Source organism: Paroedura picta, chromosome 7 (genome assembly GCF_049243985.1).
Source record: "Paroedura picta isolate Pp20150507F chromosome 7, Ppicta_v3.0, whole genome shotgun sequence".
In the NCBI taxonomy this organism is placed as follows: domain Eukaryota; kingdom Metazoa; phylum Chordata; class Lepidosauria; order Squamata; family Gekkonidae; genus Paroedura; species Paroedura picta.
In genome coordinates, this window is record NC_135375.1 from 90,522,058 (window position 1) to 90,541,395 (window position 19,338).

The window sequence follows — 19,338 nt, forward strand, 5'->3', positions numbered from 1 at the left end:
CAGTGGCTGCTTTGGAGAGTGGACTCTATAGCAGGGGTAGTCAACCTGTGGTCCTCCAGATGTTCATGGGCTACAATTCATGGGCTACTGGTTTGCTATACTATTTTATGTCATCATCAATGTTTGCGTATTGACTTGGTGATCAATTGTATACATTGTAGTCCATGGACGTCTGGAGGACCACAGGTTGACTACCCCTGCTCTATAGCATTATACTCCTCTGAGGTTCCTCCCCTCCCTAAATCCCACCCACTCCAGGCTTCACCCCCAAAGTCTACAGGTATTTCCAACCCAGAGCTGGCAACCCTAGATGGTAAACAGGTGGCAACCTGAGAAAGGGTCCTCACCATTTTAGCACCAAAAAGCTGGAACTCCTTCCCCAGGGAAATGTGTCTGTGTCCCCAAATCGATGTCTTTCTCCATCAGGTGCCATCTGCTTCGCCGGCATACCCCCGATGATGATTTGTGAGGCTGGAGGAAATAAAATTGAAATTCCACTGCTACTGCATAGCTGCACATGCCCACTCAGAATATACCAGCTTATATTACACAGAGGGGAAAATGTTATTCCCACCAAAAAAAAAAAGCAGTACACATGGAAAGGATGGCACACGTCACCATGCTTCCCCATACTACTCTAGCAAAAGGGGAATTCTTCAAAAGGTCCACGAGTAGATTTGTGGCACTACATCTTGCACAAGAGTAAAAACCCTGAGAATGCTAAATCTAAATCTAATCTAAACTGGGTTTGCCCGCATAGGAAGAGTTTAGCAGTGGCAGATCCAAAGGCATTTAGGTTAAAATGAATGGGCAGAACGTTCCCCACCATCAACTTAGAGACTTCACTAGAGACCCTACCGTAGGGACACAAACTTCTTCAGTTCATAAATTCTGTAAAGGAAGTTTTGAGCCACCAGAGGGAACTCTTATCACACACAAACATATGCTTCAACCAAACTAAGCTCTCCATACTGTGACTCAGTAATATTAGATGCACAAGGTGCTTAATTATCCCCGCTCTAGGATATTGTAAACAACTGCTAAATGAACAAATTCAAAGACTGGACTGATGATCTTGTGGCCAGTGCAGCAAAGGGGAAATCTCGGGAACGTGCATGTAGATCTCAAGAAATCATTCATGTACTAGCGTACTTGCCAAATGTACATGCATGTACAACAGTGCAGTTCCTGTGCATTCCTTTTTGCAGAAGAGCAGGTGGCAATTCACATTTCCCACTGAAGACCCCCGTTTTGCCTCCTGTTCGATTACAGTCTGCTGATACCCAGGAAGAGAAAGACGCCTTCAGTGGACTGCAACAGGAAGAAGAACTAGGGACATTCTGCCTCATGAAATCCATGGATTGTTGCATATGTGTTCACTTCTGTGTGACACCAAAACTGTTAGGAGACTCATGGTGCAATCCTATCCTTCTAAGTCCATTCATGTCAGTGAAGATAGAAGGGTGTAACTCTGCTTAGGAATGTACTGCTAGTCTACCTACCAGCCTCCACATATCTAAACACAGACAGACACCTGTCCTAGCTTGAAGTACTTACAGATAAATGATTTCCATATCTCCTGACCTAGGTAGGAGGTCCAGCTGCCTCTATGTATGTTTCTCTAAGAACTCTAGATTGAGAAGTTCCCATAGACTAGATAATAGCTTTCCTGCCCCGTGAGACAAAGAGATAACTCAAACTGGTTCTTTATGGTAAGGGACAATATTGTCTTCACTTCAGTTTGATCAGCTCTCACTTTCTGTGAGCTTTTCTCATGCACACTATGAAAACACCTTTGGGTTTTCAGAGTACTTAACTGAAACACAAAACCCAGATGTAAAGCCACAGGCATCCATTGTACACAGAAACTCACTAGAACTATATCATTTGGATTCTCTTTGGTTCAAAATGCTGTCTTGAAAAATTTGTAGAGGAGAGAAAGCGAAGACCTTGCTGCCACCACATCTGTTCCCCCACGACATCAATGTATCCACTTTTCCACTTTAAGGAGTCTCAAATTATCCTACAATTGAATTCCCTTCCTTTCCCCTCAACAGGCACCTTGTGAGGTATTTGGGGCCGTGAAAGTTCTAAGATTACTATGACTGACCAAGATTATGAAACTGGCTGCATTTGGAGGATCGGGGAATCAAACTTGGTTCTCCAGATGAGAGAGCACTGCTCTTGACCACTGCACCACACTGGCTTTGTAGGTTTGAGGTACATTAGGCTGAGACTATAGATATTTGAACCTGGGTCTCCTAGATCCTAGGCTGACTCAGACACAGGGAATCCAGGGATGGGCATGAACCTGTTCACAAACTAAAGTTCATGATGAATACTCGCTGGTTTGTGGTTTACAAACTGAAGTTCATGGCAGGTTGACCAGCACAACCTTCCTTGAACTTTCAAGTGGTTTGTGGTGGTGATGAATGGATACAATTCCAGGCAGACTATCTCCAGTCGATATAAATGCTTGCCAAACTTCAAAACAATGGAGGATGGCAAAACTTGAAGTTTCTTAATCTTATGGCCTACGTTTGTACATCATGCATGCCAAGAAATGAACTTGGCTTCTCATCCAGCTCCCCCAATGGCATTGTTAAGCAGACTTGAGCCTTGTGATTTCAGACCTGCAAGGAGAAGTACGGCATTCGTTGTCCTACAGAGAACTCTTGATCTTCAGTTTCTATTGAATCCAAATGTGACTCATCCTTGAAACAAACAATACCTGTTCATCTCAGGAACCATTCCAACTGATAGAGTAAACGTGAAATGTTTTAGAAGTACACATGACTGCTAATAGCAAGACATACAATAAATATTTTAAATAAGCTAATATTTGAGCAGTTAAGCCAGTACACATAATATTACTTGGAATAAAGCAGTCATATAGTCATGGCTTCTTCTTGTCTCTCTCCATAACAAGTGCATGTGTGTGAAGAAGAAAGGTGTCAAACATGCAGGGTTCAGAAAAACCAGCTGCATTCACCATCAAAGAGGTACAATGGAAAAGCATTGTCCAGCAAATAATGATATGGTTTCTTTTTTTTCCCCTTCAAACTACAAGCAAGCTTATAAATGTACAATATCCAGAAATGTTTAAGGCATGGGTGGGGGACACATTCCCACCTCAAAAATAAACCCTGAATTTGGGGAGGGGGAACTGCAAGAGTTTAGCATGTCCTTTATTATTGAACTGAGATTTATTCCACGGTTTTCACAGCGCAGAAAGTCTCATTTAAGACTGAGCATACAAAATTGTAATATTCAGCAAACTCTTCAAGTCTAGGCACCTTCATTTTCAGTAAACAAAGTTTTAGAACAGGCATGCAGAAAGAGCTGCAATCTACTGCACTGTATACAACCTTGCCTTTTGCTACCTGAGAGAGCGCAAAAAGAGGCTGAACACTTGAAAGAAACAAAAGGAAGGCCACATCCATATGGAGATTTTTTCCCCCTCCACATTGGCTTCCAACCTTCAATGTGTGCGTGTGTTGTTGTTTTTTTTTGAGGGGGGGAGGGGAGATTATCCACACAATGTCGTTCTGGGTTGTCTACTGTGCAAGCTTCTCCTGTCCTCACTGTGATCTCTCTGAAACTTGGCTTTGTACAATCATTTCAGAAAATATGCAGTCCAATTGCATTAGGAAGCCATCTAGATCGGAAGGTGTAAATTTTGCTCACCTACATCAACACTGTATTCCTTCCCTTGGCTCCCCCTGCACCATCAGAGGGACTGGAGGGGAATGAGTGGCTTTATGAAGTTAATTTCTACTGAACTACTATATTATACCATCAGCATGTTCTAGTACCATAGTCTGCTAGTTCCTCTGAATTCCCAGCTCTCGTTTTTTTAAGGAAGTATATCACTAGTCCTTCCTGCCAGAAAACTATATCAACACATCAAAAATGGCTAGAGAGATTCTACAGTCATAGATATGTTTCCCGCCAACATGAACAACCATTCGTTTGATACCCTAGTACAAATAAGCTTAGATTTTACTATTAAAGAACCTTATTCAAAACTCCAAAGGGATATCTGATCTGGATCTAAATCTGACCCAGTTTGCAAACCAGCAGAATACATCACATGGAGAAGGTAGTGATGAAAAGGAAAATCCATGCGATTGTGTCAGATTTCATGCTACAATTCAGGGGTGTTTCTAAAGGTACGATAAAAAAGAGGAAGAAGAGTCGGCTTTCACTAGTCAAGGACTCTCAAAGTGACTTATAATCACCTTTCCCTTCCTCTCCCCACAACAGACACCCTGTGAAGTAGGTGAGCTGAGAGAGCCCTGAGAAAACTGTTCTGCTAGAATGGCTCTAAGAGAACTGTGACTAGCCTAAGGTCACCCAGCATGTGGAGCAATAGGGAATCAACCCCACTGGCTCTCCAGATTAGAGGCTGCCGCTCTTAACCACTACACCAAGCTGGCTCTTCCCCTCATGGACATTATTTGTCTCTTATTTCATTTGCTTTGGATGAATTAATTTTTAAGACAAGGAAGAAACTGAGTCTTTGTAAGGAACAGACAGAAGGGAATGTCCAGTTCATCTCTTCTGTCACCCAGCGTCAAAGGGGCAACAAAACAAAAGTTTTATATATGTGCGTGTCGTACCTTACATTCACTTAGCAAACTGAACAAGCATTAAGCTAAATATAGCTAGTCAGTTATGCTTTGCTACTTCAGGAAGAGAAAGTTCCAGTACATGCATTTCTTGATTAAATTAGCTGAATTTACTGAAGTAATAAATACATAAACATTAAAAGGGAGTGCTCTCACTAGAAAGTTACAATAAATCATCACACCCATCAAAGGTAAAAAAAATTAGATTTCATGGTAGTAAGCATTTAAGTCCAAATATACTACTCGGCTGTACGTGCCCTTACACAGCTTTCGTCCATCCATCCAAAACTGGATGAAGAATCAAATAAAGTCCAACAATCATAAATAAAATAAAATGGTTGCAAGCACAATTCCCCTTCGTAATAGAGCAGTTCTGATCAGGCACTCAAAATACTGCTCTGATCAGCTACTTGATGTAATGAATCTGGGTTGGATTCAGTAACAGTCCCTGATGAACTGATCAATAGTATTCAGAATATCTGCTTACGATTGGACTTGGATGAGGGACAACTATTACTTCACCCTGCATTGCATTAAATACCTTTTAATTTTTTAAATGTATTTATTAAATATTAGGCCAAGCGTCATACAGCAGCCTCACACTACAATTTAAATTCAGATTTTAGAAAACCCAGACAAATGAACTCAAGAGAAGGGGAAGACAGGCAAGCGACAGAAAAGAATCTGGTATGAAATAGAGTGATGCAGAAAATGCATTATAACCATTCCTGAGGTTCTGTGGAAGCAACGGATACCTCTGCCTCTCTAACCACAGAATTCTCATCAAAGAATTCAGGGTCTCCTTTCCTCAGGGGTAGTCAACCTGTGGTCCTCCAGATGTCCATGGACTACAATTCCCATGAGCCCCTGCCAGCGTTTGCTGGCAGAGGCTCATGGGAATAGCAATCCATGACCATCTGGAGAACCACAGGTTGACTACTCCTACTCTAGACCTCCAGCTCCTGCTGTCATACCCAGACTGTTTCCACACCCAGAATTCAGCCCGGCCCAGCGCTCATCCGTCTGCAAGGCTAATTCCTGCTTTCAGATGACGCAGGCTCCAGTTTGGGGCAGTACTGGACCTGGTGTGACTCCGTCCATTAGTTGGCCTATGGCTGCAGGCCTTTTTTGCCACAGGCTTCATTGGGGAGTATGTCGGGCCTGGCCTGGCCTGTCTGGAAGGGGAAAATTCGGGCCAGCCTGGCACAGCTTCTCCCCCACATCCGCAATCCCATGTTCCTGAAAATGAAAAGAAATGCCCCTGATGGCTTCTTAATGCTGCACAAGATGGAAGAGCTGCTTGGGGAATTTATTTTTAGGAATGCGGTACTGCATCACAATGCAGCACACATTCTTTTAAAAAATTATAAATGGCCCATGCCACCACGCAGCACGGTGGGACCTCACCGCCCTGGCTGCCGCAAGTGGGAGCGGACAAAGTGCAGTGGGACAAATGCTCCTTCGTGCGGGAGCAGGAAGACTCGGGGCAACCTGCCCTGAGCCAGAAACCAGGTGGCAGCACAGCAAGACACCTCCCATGCGATAAAGGTCCCATGTCAGAAAGCAGGAACAATGACTGTCATTCAAGAGGCCACCAGGAAAAGTATGGATGATGGCCATACTTTGGCTGCCTTCACCTCAGGCCCAGAAGGTCACAGAGTAAACCCTGGAAGCATACCAACATAAGGGCTCTTCCATATTTGGAGAATGCTAAGGCATTAGGGATATCCTGCTGGGACAACATTTTTACTGTAGTCCCTGTGGATGAACGTTGAGTCCATGCTTTATCAGGATAAAGCATCAAACAAATACTTTTTTTCCCAGTGGGCAGAACTGCTACTTGTCCCAGATTTCCACTTCCTTATTCAAGTACATGCAGGATACGCTGATGTTACTTGGATAATTCACAGAAGTGTAATTCCTAATAACCATTCATCAGCCATCCCTAATGATGTCTACCAGTTCTGCCACTTTTTTTTGTGGTACTGAGCCTGGCAGTCCTTTCTCTGTATTTCCATTTGCGCAAAGGTCTTGACTGTCTCGTGCTGACACAACAAAGGATTGAAGGACGCGTTTGTCTCTCAGCGATGATCTGATTAGACAAGACGATGAAACACTGGAAACTAAGGAAGGTGAAAGAGCTGGATCATAATCACCAAGCAGTCTGATGACAAAGCTGGAAAGGAAATGAAAGACAAACAGCACTAAGATTGTATCAAGTTTCCTCTCCTAAACTACTGGGAAATTTAGCAGAATTCAGGATGTACTGTAATGAGTTTGTACCAATTAGATTTTGCCTAACACCCAGCCCTAATGAAGCACAGGTAAGTATTTCTGACTTCCAAACTAAATGTGGATGCGTGATTCCACTTTGCCTCCAGCCAGTGACGAATATGCAATCCACTGTTTTCCTACTCAGAGCAATATGCCATGCATATTTTGCAATGCAGCCATGCTTCCTTTTCTGATTTTTTTCCTTGATTGGAATTTAATTAGTCATGTGTAATCACTAGGAATAGTCCTGTCAGACTTTTTAAAATACTTTTTATTAAGCATTCAGAATCGTTCTAAATTGCGTTGCACATTTTCTGCATGTCATCGAGGCACTGCTTTCCCATTGCTGTCCCTTCCCCTGTCTACCATTTTCCCAACTCACCCGAAAGAGAAAAATAAAAGAGAAAAATAAAAGCCTTGCTGACTGACTCCCAGAGATAAGTAGATTTGTGTTACATGAATGTTCTAAATTACAACACAGATACTTTGTACATTGTTTCTCTGTTGTCTGGTGGAAACCATAGATTGATTAAATAGGTTTTGAGCATGTCTCAGCATTATTAGTGTCACTGACTGCACTGATACTAGACAGGCAACTGATGGGAGATTCACGGGAGGGCAGTGATATTGTGGTATTGCTGCTGACACGGTGACATCATTTCCAGCATGACACAGAAATGATGTCATCACACTGGGTCATGCTCTAGCATTTCCTCAAAATGCTATGCTTTGACTAGAGAGTTTGGGATACATGCAGGAGTGTCACCCTACACCAGGCTTTCTCAACCAGGGTTTTGTGAACCCTGGGGTTTCTTGACAGGCCTGAAGAAGAAGAAGAAGAGTTGGTCCTTTGTGCCACATTTTTCTACCAGGAGTCTCAAAGCAGCTTACAGCCACCTTCCCTTTCCTCTCCCTACAACAGACACCCATGTGAGGCAGGTGAAGCTGAGAGAGCCCTTATATTACTGTTCAGCCAGAACAGCTTTATCATTGCTCTAGAGAGCCCAAGGTCACCCAGCTGGCTGCATGTGGAGAAGCAGGGAATCAAATCCGGCTCGCCAGATTAGAAATTGGCACTCCTAACCACTACACCAAGCTGGCTCTTTGACCCACTCATCCTTCTCAAAATGTCCAATGATGGGTCTGGAGTTGGTGGGAAGGGGAGGGGTCCCAGGTGGGCATGTACACAGCTATGCTTCCCAACCATATTCTGCATGATCATGCAATTTCTGGGGTTTCTCAAAGCCTGAAGAATGTGTTCTCAACAGTAAAAAAAAGTTGAGAAAGGGTACTCTACACAATGATGTCACTTCCAGGTCATGTCAGAACTGATGTTATGACATCAGCACAATGCAATTGCCCATCCCCATTTCCCCCCTGCTGCCAAAGTGGGTGATCTGGCTGCCCTAGTGCCTTAGCCGCACCTATACTAGAAACACTGCTGACTTAAAATCATTCATGACTGTTTGTGATGATACAGGGCTATACCTGATCTAAGCAAACCAGTGCATTGTGAGCACCTACCCTTATCAGCTGCCCAGTTAGCTGACATACTAAATGATGCCAACAGCACAGATTAAAACCGCTCCATGGAGATGTATTGTCTCTACCCTCACGGGCTGCTTCCTCACTGCCTGGCAAACAGACACTCACTGTTGCTGCAATTGGGACTCCTGTCTCCCCCTTCTGTGCCATTTTCAAGCATCCTTCAAGGAAAGCCCACCTGGGTACTAGCAGGTAGACTTTCTGACTAAGCCTCCCAGGGTGTTTTTGAAAGAAAAAGTCCTAGCCTTATGGTAGACATAGCCTTATGGTAGACACAGAGATGCCACAATGTCTCACTTGGTTCTACTGTAATCCAGATTTTGATTGCCTTGACTGTGCCAACTACACATAGACAAATCTTCGTCAGATCAATGGAACGTAATTATGATCAACTGCAGACTAGTTTCCCAAGTTTAGCAACAACAGAGTGAACACACTGTCCTTAATTAGCTCCTCTGTTTTCAAAATGAAATCTTTCTTAAATTTTCATTACATCTTTGGAACAGGCAAGAACATGGTTTGCAAGTCATTTGTCCCTCTCACATGCAATAAGTAGATATAGCATGCTGATCTGGTACATTTTTACTCTGCCCTTTTTCCAAGAAGCTGAGGGTAGGATGGACTGCTCTATCTTCCCCAGGTTATCCTCACAACAATCCTGTGACACTGATTAAGCAGAGAAAGTATGACTGACTTGAGTTCACCCATAAGCACCAGAGACGTGACCCCAATCTCTCCCATACTAGTCAGATGTTCTAACCACCGCACCACCCTGTCAAACAAGGTTGCTATATGAGAAGGAATGGATAAAAAAGGAGTCCGGGTGAAAGAGAGTCTAGGGAATCATGCAGATGTGCTAGGATATAAACACAATGGTCATATAGGCATGCCACCTGGGGATCCCTTGGAATTATAGCTCATTTTCAGACTAAAGAGATCAGTTCCCTTGGAAAAAAATGGCTGCTTTGGAGAGTGGACTCCAGAGCATTATACTCCCCACCTCAAATCCCACCCACTCCTAAGCTCCACCCCCAATGCCTACAGTTATTTCCCAACTCAGAGCTGGAAACCCTTTGGACCTGCCATTGAATCTTTTGCAGCAATAACAAACAGGAGTTCAGGGGTCACCAAGCCTAAGGACTACTTTTAAGTAATGAAAATACCCCCAGTCACTACAGTGTGTGTTAATATTACAATTGTTTCCCCTTCCCCACTAAAGGGAAGCCTCTTTTCAGTTCTTTTCGCACAGGGAGACACACGTTAATTGAACAAGTCCTCTCAGCCTCGCAGAAACACTCTCACAACCTTTATAGGGTCTTCTAAAGGCTGCATGAACCGCTTTTCAATGGCTGAGCTACCAGTAGCTCTTGAGCTCCAGTCTACTGGAGGCCTCTGGTCTAGAGGCACCCTAAAAGAGTGTTTTTTTTCAACATAAACTTTCATGTCCTGTTTTTTCCAGTACATTGCACCTGACTGAAAAGAGTTTTAATCCAGGAGAGCTCATGGTAGAATAAAAGCATTGAAGTGCCACCAGACTCCTGTTTATTTATACTGGTCTATCTCATGCAAACTGGTTTCTGTTTCTTCCTCATGGCCAGTTACAAAACACTAAAATAAGAAAAAGGCTGCATATCCTTGAAACCCCAATGTATTCTCCATCAAGCCTCTTCTGAAGTGACATCCCCATGAAGAAGCTTGACATGAAACACGTAGGGGTTTCACATATATCAGAGACTCCTTCCCTACAAGCAACAATTGTTTATTTTTCTTCCTATTTTCTCAGTTACGGGGCACACAAGTCATCTCATTAAAGAATAAACTTGGCACTAATGCAATGCTGGGTGGGTTTTCCTTCAGCAAACAGATCCCCAGTGTAACTATCTGCAAATAATAACAGCTTCCCGGCCCTCTTGTTCTAGCCCCATCTCTTATGTTGTACTTATTACTTGAAAGAGCTCACTGTTTTGACACTTGGTCTTCTGCCTCAGAAGACATGACATTCTCACCAGTTTTGTTCCAAGAACAATGGCACACATTGTTAAGCCACACTCAATTAAACACCATGGTAACATGCTGCTTTTAATTATTTCTCATAACAGCTGTGAAATGTGCAGGGAGCAGGCAACTCGACGCTGAAATGCTGCGACACTCTCAGATGCGGTAGTACATGGCCAAGAGTTGACTTTAAAGGGGGGGGGGCACCACGTATGACTTGCTTGAAGTTTCAGTTTGTTCACCTATTAGTTGCCTTCTAGAAAAGCCCACTTTAAAAGGACAGGTTTTCAGGCATGTGTGAAAATATGGAACCAGATACTTCTCTTTGATGCCCTCTATTTCTGTGATTTGTTCAATGTTCACAGACAGAATGTTCCCTCTGGGCAACCATATTAATTATAGACCTTTTCAGCTACTGATTTTAGTCCTTTTCAGCTACTCCAAACAGAATTTACGCTACAAGACTGATCAGAATTTTATGAAGTCCTATCCCAATTCTATTTGGCTTTCCTTGGGTACTCCTACTGAGCAAGGACCTTCAGTGGACAAGTCTGACAAATCTACAGAGAAGCAATTTCATGGCTTCATTAAACTGTGGATCTGGTTATAATACCCTAATGCTAAATATTTTCACTAGAATATTTATTTATATGATTTACTTAGTGTTCCACTTGCCTCCATTTTACCTTCCCAACAACCCAGCCAGCGTGGTGCAGCAGTTCAACTGTCAGACTAGGAGCAGGTTCCAATCACCCACCCTGCCGTGAAAGCTTAAATGAATTTGCCCTTTGGCATAGAAAACTGAACTTCCAGCGAGAGTAACTTCTGCAGAAAGGATCTCTAGGAAAAGGCTCTGTTTCTAGGAAAGTGATATTGAAAGTCACTGCACTTAAACAAGATTTTTAGAAAACTCACTGTGCTTACTTTGGGCAGATATCCACCATGCACTCCACTCTGGAAATAATTGGGGGTGCCCCAATGGAGCTCCATTGGGATGTAAAAAAAATTATGATACAGTCTTGCAGGAAAATATAGGGAAATGTAGTTCCTTCGGTTCAGAGCTTGAGTGAGCTCCATGACTGTGCATGCAGCCATGAACAATACTGAATGGAGGACCTGATATGAGTCCTCCAGTCCTTGGTAAGTTAGAGATAAGAGTGGTAGGCAGAGTTCAGAGGGGGCACTTTCGCAGAACTCCAAAATAGATCCAGCTACTACCTGCTCTGAACTCCAGGTAGCTCTGAATGCCATAAAAGAAGTTACGCCATGAATAGGTATACCAGCCATTGGCTGAAAAATAGCAGGAGAGGGATAGGGGGGCACATGAAGTTATGCCGAAGGTGGATACCAGAAGTGATTTCACATTGATGGCCTGATGCTGATGCAGCATTCTAGGATGTGGATACATTCTATAATAAAATTTGCAGAGCATTTTGACAGCATCAAGTCAGTGACGTGATGTCACTTCTGGGTATTTACTGGAAGTGACATTAGAATATTAGTGCAACACCACTTCTTAATCCCTGCCCCACCCTTTACTCTTTTGCAGGCCTCTTCAACTATGCATTCCATGAGCTCCTAAACTATATTATATTTTAATACAGGACATGCAGAATTACAAGCTGAATATGCCCAGGAAAATCAAACATTATCTGGTCCAGTTTTTCCAAATGACCTCAAATGACCCCCCTGAGTTGTTGCTTGCCTGCTGGAGACATAAACGGGCCACATGCCCTAGCAAGGTAAAAAGCAGGTCCGTGTAGCCCCTTCAGGTTAGGAACAGTGCAGAGGAGAAGGCTTGGCCTCTTCCCACTTCACTTTGGTCCCAGTCAGACATCTGCATCCATGCACTTGCTATTAAATTACATGCTTGGGATTTTCAGACACAGAACTTCTCGTGTCGTATCTATGTGGATCTTGAGTCTAATTCAACCCAGATTTTTAGGCCACTTTTACTCAAGGACTGTTTTGTATGCCCTTGGGTTATTTTTAATAATAATATTTGATCGTACTGTTTTTCCTTATAAGCTGACTCGAGCAGGTATCTGGAGATGCATCCCAATTCTCTGAACAAATAACGAGGAAGAAAAACCTGGAACTCTAGGGTTCTGTCACATCACAGATCTTCAAGACTAACATTTAAATTTTATTATAAATTAATGGCTTGCCTGTCTGCCTGTCTCTTTTCCTCACTTTCCGGAGTTGTGTTTCCTTCTTCCCCTTAAAATCCATACTTTAGAGAATGGACAGTCTAATGCTGAATGTTCCGTAATCCAATTCAGATAATATTCCTTCTATCACATTGACAAGATATTAGAAAATGGAACCATTAGAACTGTAGTCCCCACAACTGCAGCACTCCACCCTTTATATTCTGCTAAGTTGTCTGAATGATATGTTGGCTGACATACAGAACAGGTGTATGCTGACAACGTCATATTCGATCAACAGGTATTTCATGTGGGGGTTCTTCTGTTCTTGGCCGTAAAAGCTATTTAGTCGAAAGATAACAGAGATTTCATCATATTGGGCACATGCCAGCAACTATTGTATTGCAACCAAGGCCCCACAGAAACCAATGGAATGGGGACTAACTTGTTTTCTTGATTAACTTGCTTTCGGTGGGATTCCGTTCCAACTAAATTTTGCTAGACTGAGATTTGATATGACAAGATCTAACAAAGACTTTGTCAAGATGTGTGAAGGATGTTGACATACTGAGAAAGTCTTTTTTTTCCCCAGAGGTTTTTCAGAAGAAGAAGAAGAGTTGGGTTTTATATGCTGCGTTTCTCTACCAGCAGGAGTCTCAAAGCGGCTTACAATCACCTTCCCTTTCCCTTCCCCACAACAGACACCCTGTGAGGTAGGTGAGGCTGAGAAAGCCCTGATATTACTGTTCAGCCAGAACAGCTCTATCAGTGCTGTGCAAGCCCAAGGTCACCCAGCTGGTTGCATGTGGGGGAGCAGGGGATCAAGCCTGACTCACCAGATTAGAAGTCCGCGCTCCTAACCACTACACCAAACTCGTTTAGTTTGTTGCAAGTTTTGACAAACAGTCCTCTTTATGTACAGTCAACTCCTCCCAATGAATTGTGTGCAGATTTCTAGTCTGTTCTATGAGCTGAAGTCTCACCAATGCCATTTAACTAGATTTATAAAAACTGGGTTAAATAGTATTTTATCAAACTTCCTGGAACTATGATATGATTTCAGTACTTTATATGATAACACTGAGAACTGATAGCACAGAATATAATTTATCATGAGTCTATAGTTTCTTTTACAAAATGGAGTATAACAAATTATAAATTATTTCCAATGGAAGTCTTTAATTTTCTTTCTATACCTTATAACAGAGAATCATGAGTGAACAGATCCATTGTCTTTTTTCATTCATCCTCTTAGCTCCTTAGGCTGGTTCATTTCATCAAACTACAGCACATTTTATTTTTATTTATCTATTTATTTATATTTACATTTATAGACTGCCCCTATCGAAACGGTTGCATCAGGGTGGTTTACATAAATTAATATAATGCAATAAAATACAGTTCAACTACCAATCAGTATAATTAAAACCTTTTGAGCCAGATCTAATTAATTAAGCCAGCCAGTTGATAGAGTTAAAATATAAAATTAATGCTCTTTCTAGTCAGGAAAGAAGGGGGAAAAAACAAGCAACAATCAAGGAACAGAACAAGGGGAGGCTCATAGATGTTCCATTTATGATTATCCATGTTGGCCTGAGCCATAAGCCTGATGGAAGAGTTCCATCTTGCAAACCCTATGGAATTGTGACAGCTCCATCAGGGCCCTGATGTCCTCTGGGATCTCATTCCACCAGGCAGGGGCCTGGGCCAGACCAGGGCCAGGGACAACCAGTTGGTACACTGTAGCTGACCAGAGCACTCTCTAGGGCAGGGGTAGTCAACCTGTGGTCCTCCAGATGTTCATGGACTACAAGTCCCATGAGCCCCTGACAGAAAATGCTGGCAGGGGCTCATGAGAATTGTAGTCCATGGACATCTGGAGGACCACAGGTTGACTACCCCTGCTCCGGAGGACATATTCAGACAGGCAGTGCACTAGATACACAGGGCCGAGACCACATATGGCCTTAAAAATTTAGTACCAGAACCCTGAAATGAACATGAAACTCGACTGGGAGTCAATGTAGTTGCCACTATACTGGTCTTATATGAGCCCTCCATGGTGTTTAACCAGTTCAGCAGTAGGGGTGTTTAACCAGTTCAATTCAGCAGAGCCAAAAATAAACTGAATCAATACTTATTCTGGATTTTAGGGACATTTCCCAAGTTGAACCACAATTCTCCCATTTAAAACATGAGATGAATGGCTAAACCTGAACTGATTCAGGTTTCAATTTGGATGATTTGGCTGAACTGTTTAAAAAGGAAAAACTTACCTGCCTGTTCTCTCTCCTCTAGGTCTCTTTCCCGACTTTTGCTCTGGTTTCCAGGGCAACAGGAGGGAGGGAGGGAGCAGAGGCATCTTTGTAGATCAATGGCAAAGGCCCCTTAGAGCAGTGGTCCCCAACCTGCGGGCAGCGGCCTGGTGCTGGGCAGCGAAGGCCATGGCGCCGGGCCGCGGCTCCCTCTCCCCGCCCCCCCCGCAGTAAAAAACTTCCCAGGCCGCAAGCTTGCGGCCCGGGAAGCTTCTTACTGCGGGAGGGCGGGGAGAGGGAAGCAGGGCCGGCCATGCCCATGCGGGCGCGGCCCGATGCGCGGGCACGGCCCGATGCGTGGGCGCAGCCTGCGGGTGCGGGCCGATGCATGGGCATGGCCCACGCGGGCCGCGCCCCGATGCCCTGCCGGTCCCCAACCTCAGAAAGGTTGGGGACCACTGCCTTAGAGGGATCTAGAGCCAATCATGGCAATGCACTGATGTTGCCATGAGGTCTGCAAACTTGCAGCAATAATAATTTTTGTTCCACTTTATGATGCAACGCATATTAATCAGATAAACATCAGCTTGCACTCAGAATGGAAGTCTGAGTAGATGTACTTACTGAATTACAAAGAACTAATAAGGTTGCTTTTCTAAAGCCATGCAATCCATACACACAATAATTTAGTCCTACAATGAGAGTGTTATTGAAACACGTCACAGTCTGATAGCAGATTGAAAAATGACATAAAAAGATAAACATCAAAACATTTTCAGATGTTTCAACTTTTCCCACCCCACAACAGACCTGTCTGATTCTGGTTACAGGTAAAGTTACCAACTCCAGGTTGAGAAATTCTTGGTGATCTGGGAGGAGAGAGGTAGCTCAGCAGGGATGTGATGCCATAAAGCAGTGTTCCCCAACCTTTTTATCACCGGGGACCACTCAACGCTGGGGACCACTCACCGGGGACCACTCAACGCCTTTTACTGAGGCCCGGTGGGGGGGGTAGTTTACTCCTCTATTCTCAACTACTGCCCTAACGCTCTCTGATCGCTATGGTAATGTTTAAACATCCTTTCAAAATAAGATACAGACACGCCACAACAATGAAGTGTGTTGTAAAGGGCTGGGGGGGGGATGAAGTAAAGGGCCGGGGGGGGGGGGAAGGCATCCTTCGGGGCCCACCTCCGATTAGTCGAAGGACCACATGTGGTCCGCGGCCCACAGGTTGGGGATGGCTACCATAAAGTATATCCTCCAAAGCTATAATTTTCTCACGGGAAAGTGACTTCTAGTCATCTGGAGATGACTTCTTGTCATTCTGGGACAACTCCAAGTCCCACCTGGAGACTGACAATCCTAGCTGTAGGCTCAAGTGGAATAACTGGGGAGGGGCCATTAGTGAAGCCAAAGGCCTCAGTTCAGTTCCCAGGATCTCCAGTTAAAGGATCAATTCATAAGTGATGTGAAAGCCTGAGCCGTTGGAGAGCCACTGCCAGTCTGAGTAACCACTACTGACCTTGATGGAACAAAAATCGAATTCAGTAGAAGGCAGCTTCATGTATTCATGTAGCCATGTGGGTTAGGAAGCTGCAGCAGGTAGGAAAAAGTGTGACATTTCCCCCTTCTTCCTCTTCTCTCCCACTAATGCAACAGGCAGGAAAGAAAACCATCTTCCTCCTTCCCACTGCAACTTCTTGACCTTTATGACCCTTACTCTATGGTAGCCCCATGATCCTGAGAAAAAAACCATTCAAGGGTCAGAAAAGGCTGCTGCCGGGAGGCAGGGAAGCCAAGTGGACTAGTGACCATCAGTGCCTTCCACTGACAATTCATGGGATCCACCTCAATGGATGCAACCCATTCAATGTTGAAATTTCATAAGTTTACATAGGATTAGCAAATCACGTTTAATATTATAATTGAAAGCTGTGGGACTTAAAAGATGACTAACTTTGAAATTGTTGCATGGCATAATAACTTTGTAATTCAATTTTTAATAATTAAGACTACATAAAATTTCTGTAAATGCTTTAAACAGTGGGAACAAATACTCCTCTTCCATTTCAATACTATTTCAAGGGCTAAATTGAAAGTATGCATGAAGGTGTTCACAACAGAAAGTGAGAGCAATCAATTATGTGAACTGTTGGAGTCACCCATATGTCCTAACGAAGCATTTGCCACTATCTTAATTGGCATCATTTGTACTAAATTACATCATCCCTCAGCTATATCTCATTCTCTTTTCAAAGCCATGATATCATCAAGTTCATCCTGAGATTCCCAATTGGCTAAGATTGTGCAGGTAACAAGACAGATGCCCTAAGCAAGAAAGAGAGGCAAGAAATACTGAGGCAGAAGCAGATTTGGCAAACAATACTTATTAACAGACAAGAAAAATCATTAGTACTTGTTTAAGTCTTTCCAAACTCTTGCAAACCAAAATCAGAATGAGTGAATAGTTCACACAACTTAAAAAAACAAAACAAAACCCTAATTCATTGTCATTGGAGGCTGAGATTCTGTTGATCTTGCCCCCGAACTAGTTCTTTCAGGAGGAAAGAATTTTAATATATGAAGAGCTGGAGTTTATTATATATTTGTTTGCACTGGGTTGTGAACCCCCCTCAAGCTGTATTCCAACAAAATGGAAGCCATCTTTGATAGCAACTATATCTAGAGTTGCTGATTTCTGCAAGCCATCTTCCCCTGCCATCCACTTTGGTGGTAACAGGTAACACCAGTGAAGAGTAGGAGGTCTCCTGCTGAAGACTGACACCTGGCTCCCTGTCTATGTCATCACACATACATATGGAACACAGCTCTGAAACAAGGCAGCTAAAGAAATGCAGGAGCAGAAGGGGGATTCAGAAAGGCTTACAGTAGCAGGCAGCCCTTAGCATCAATCTCACATATTACCACAGCTTAGAATCAAAGGGTTATAGTCTATCTCTCAAGTAATGGTGGCACCTTCTTCTGTGCCTTTTCCTTTGAGACACCATGGAAAGGCAAGCTATAAATATTTTAATTAATAAATGAAGGGCTGCCCTCCCTTCATCAGAGGATGGTTCCTTGTGGCATAGACACGGGGCTGCTGAGAGCCAGGATGAGTTCTCAGATTGAGTTTCTGTCTGGAACCCCCATATGATTTTGATCTGAACCAAGTATCATAACAAACCAATTCACTCGGCTTCCTGCTCCCATACATCTATAACAATGAAAGGCTCCATGTGTTCATCTATCTGTCCCTTCTTGTCAGGCATAAATCATCAGAAAATTGGGCTAGGAGCATAAAAATTCGCCACCAGCTTTAGGATGACCATGGAAGTTCCACTGCCAAACATGAAGAACATCCTAGACTAGGCTGTCTCCATAACAGGCAACATATAATAGCAGAGTTTTTAAGCAACATTTGTCTACCATAGAAAATTCCTGGGTGACCAACTCTTAACCAGACCTACCTCGCAGGGTTGTTGTGAGGACAAAATGGAGGACTGGAGCACAATGGAAGCAGTTTTGAGTCCCCATTGGAGAGCAAGATATGGTCGGACATTTATTATAAACTTCATTTTGCTTACATGTCCCCAAAAATAGATAAAGAGAATGACTGCTATTGCTGTTGCTTCCTCAAGTACTGCTGAAAGTTTTTTGACCGAGGGAAGAACTGCTGACTTAGTATTCAAACTGCCAATAAATATTATGAGCACTGTGATTGAGGCAGGCCCTTAATATCTCTAGACTCCATCATAATTGTGTAAAGAAGTAGGAGGAACTTTCCTTCTTCATTTCAGCAGAGCGAATTTTACCAAACATGCCCTCATCTACTCAGGTTCACAGTCTGTGCCTCTCAGTATTTCTCCCTACAGCCATGTGTTTCATGTTGTAATTTTATATTTACACACACACATACACACACATGTTTACCAGTATAGGATACATTTCTTACACTTAGAAATTTATTTCAGTTTACCCTTGTATCTTTACCTAGAACACAAGCAGGGCCAAAAAGGGCCATGTAGTGATGCTAGATGAAAAGTACTGGGATCGCTGGATGTATTTCACTGACTTAAAAAAATAAAAAGATTACAAGATTCTATCATGCTGTGCCCCTACTGGCTGTAGTGTAGAGAGAACTGCATACATTGCATATGTGTTGATCGGAATTTGTTTTGTGACTCTAACTTGGTCCCTTTTTGTAGAAACTTTTAAACTAAGCTGCTTCATTTAGCATATTCTGAGACAATATATGAGACAGAAAATTTCAACATTTAATGCACAAGTCAATGAGCTGTTGAATGAAGGCAACTGATATCATGTGTTGCTAAGGCTGAGGCATTTCTTCATAAAAAGTAACCGAAATAGAAGAATTAATGACTAAATGTATGACTGCTAATGCCACAGAATAGATAAATCCACATAAAATACAGCCATGATTCCATTTTCTCCAATATCCTGTGAGGTTCCTCCCCCGCTCCTGAA

General features: G+C 43.1%; 2 long non-coding RNA genes across 3 annotated transcripts in view; both read right to left on the reverse strand.

Annotated features, from left to right (window-relative positions):
• Positions 1-469, reverse strand: part of LOC143841269 (uncharacterized) — a 142,731-nt gene extending 142,262 nt beyond the window's left edge. The window contains exon 1 of the long non-coding RNA XR_013232645.1: positions 348-469. This is a non-coding gene — a long non-coding RNA (uncharacterized LOC143841269). The remainder of the gene's footprint in view (positions 1-347) is intronic.
• Positions 470-5,544: 5,075 nt separating this feature from the next.
• Positions 5,545-19,338, reverse strand: part of LOC143841270 (uncharacterized) — a 621,460-nt gene continuing 607,666 nt past the window's right edge. For both annotated transcript variants that reach the window (XR_013232647.1, XR_013232646.1), the window contains one exon: positions 5,545-6,807. This is a non-coding gene — a long non-coding RNA (uncharacterized LOC143841270). The remainder of the gene's footprint in view (positions 6,808-19,338) is intronic.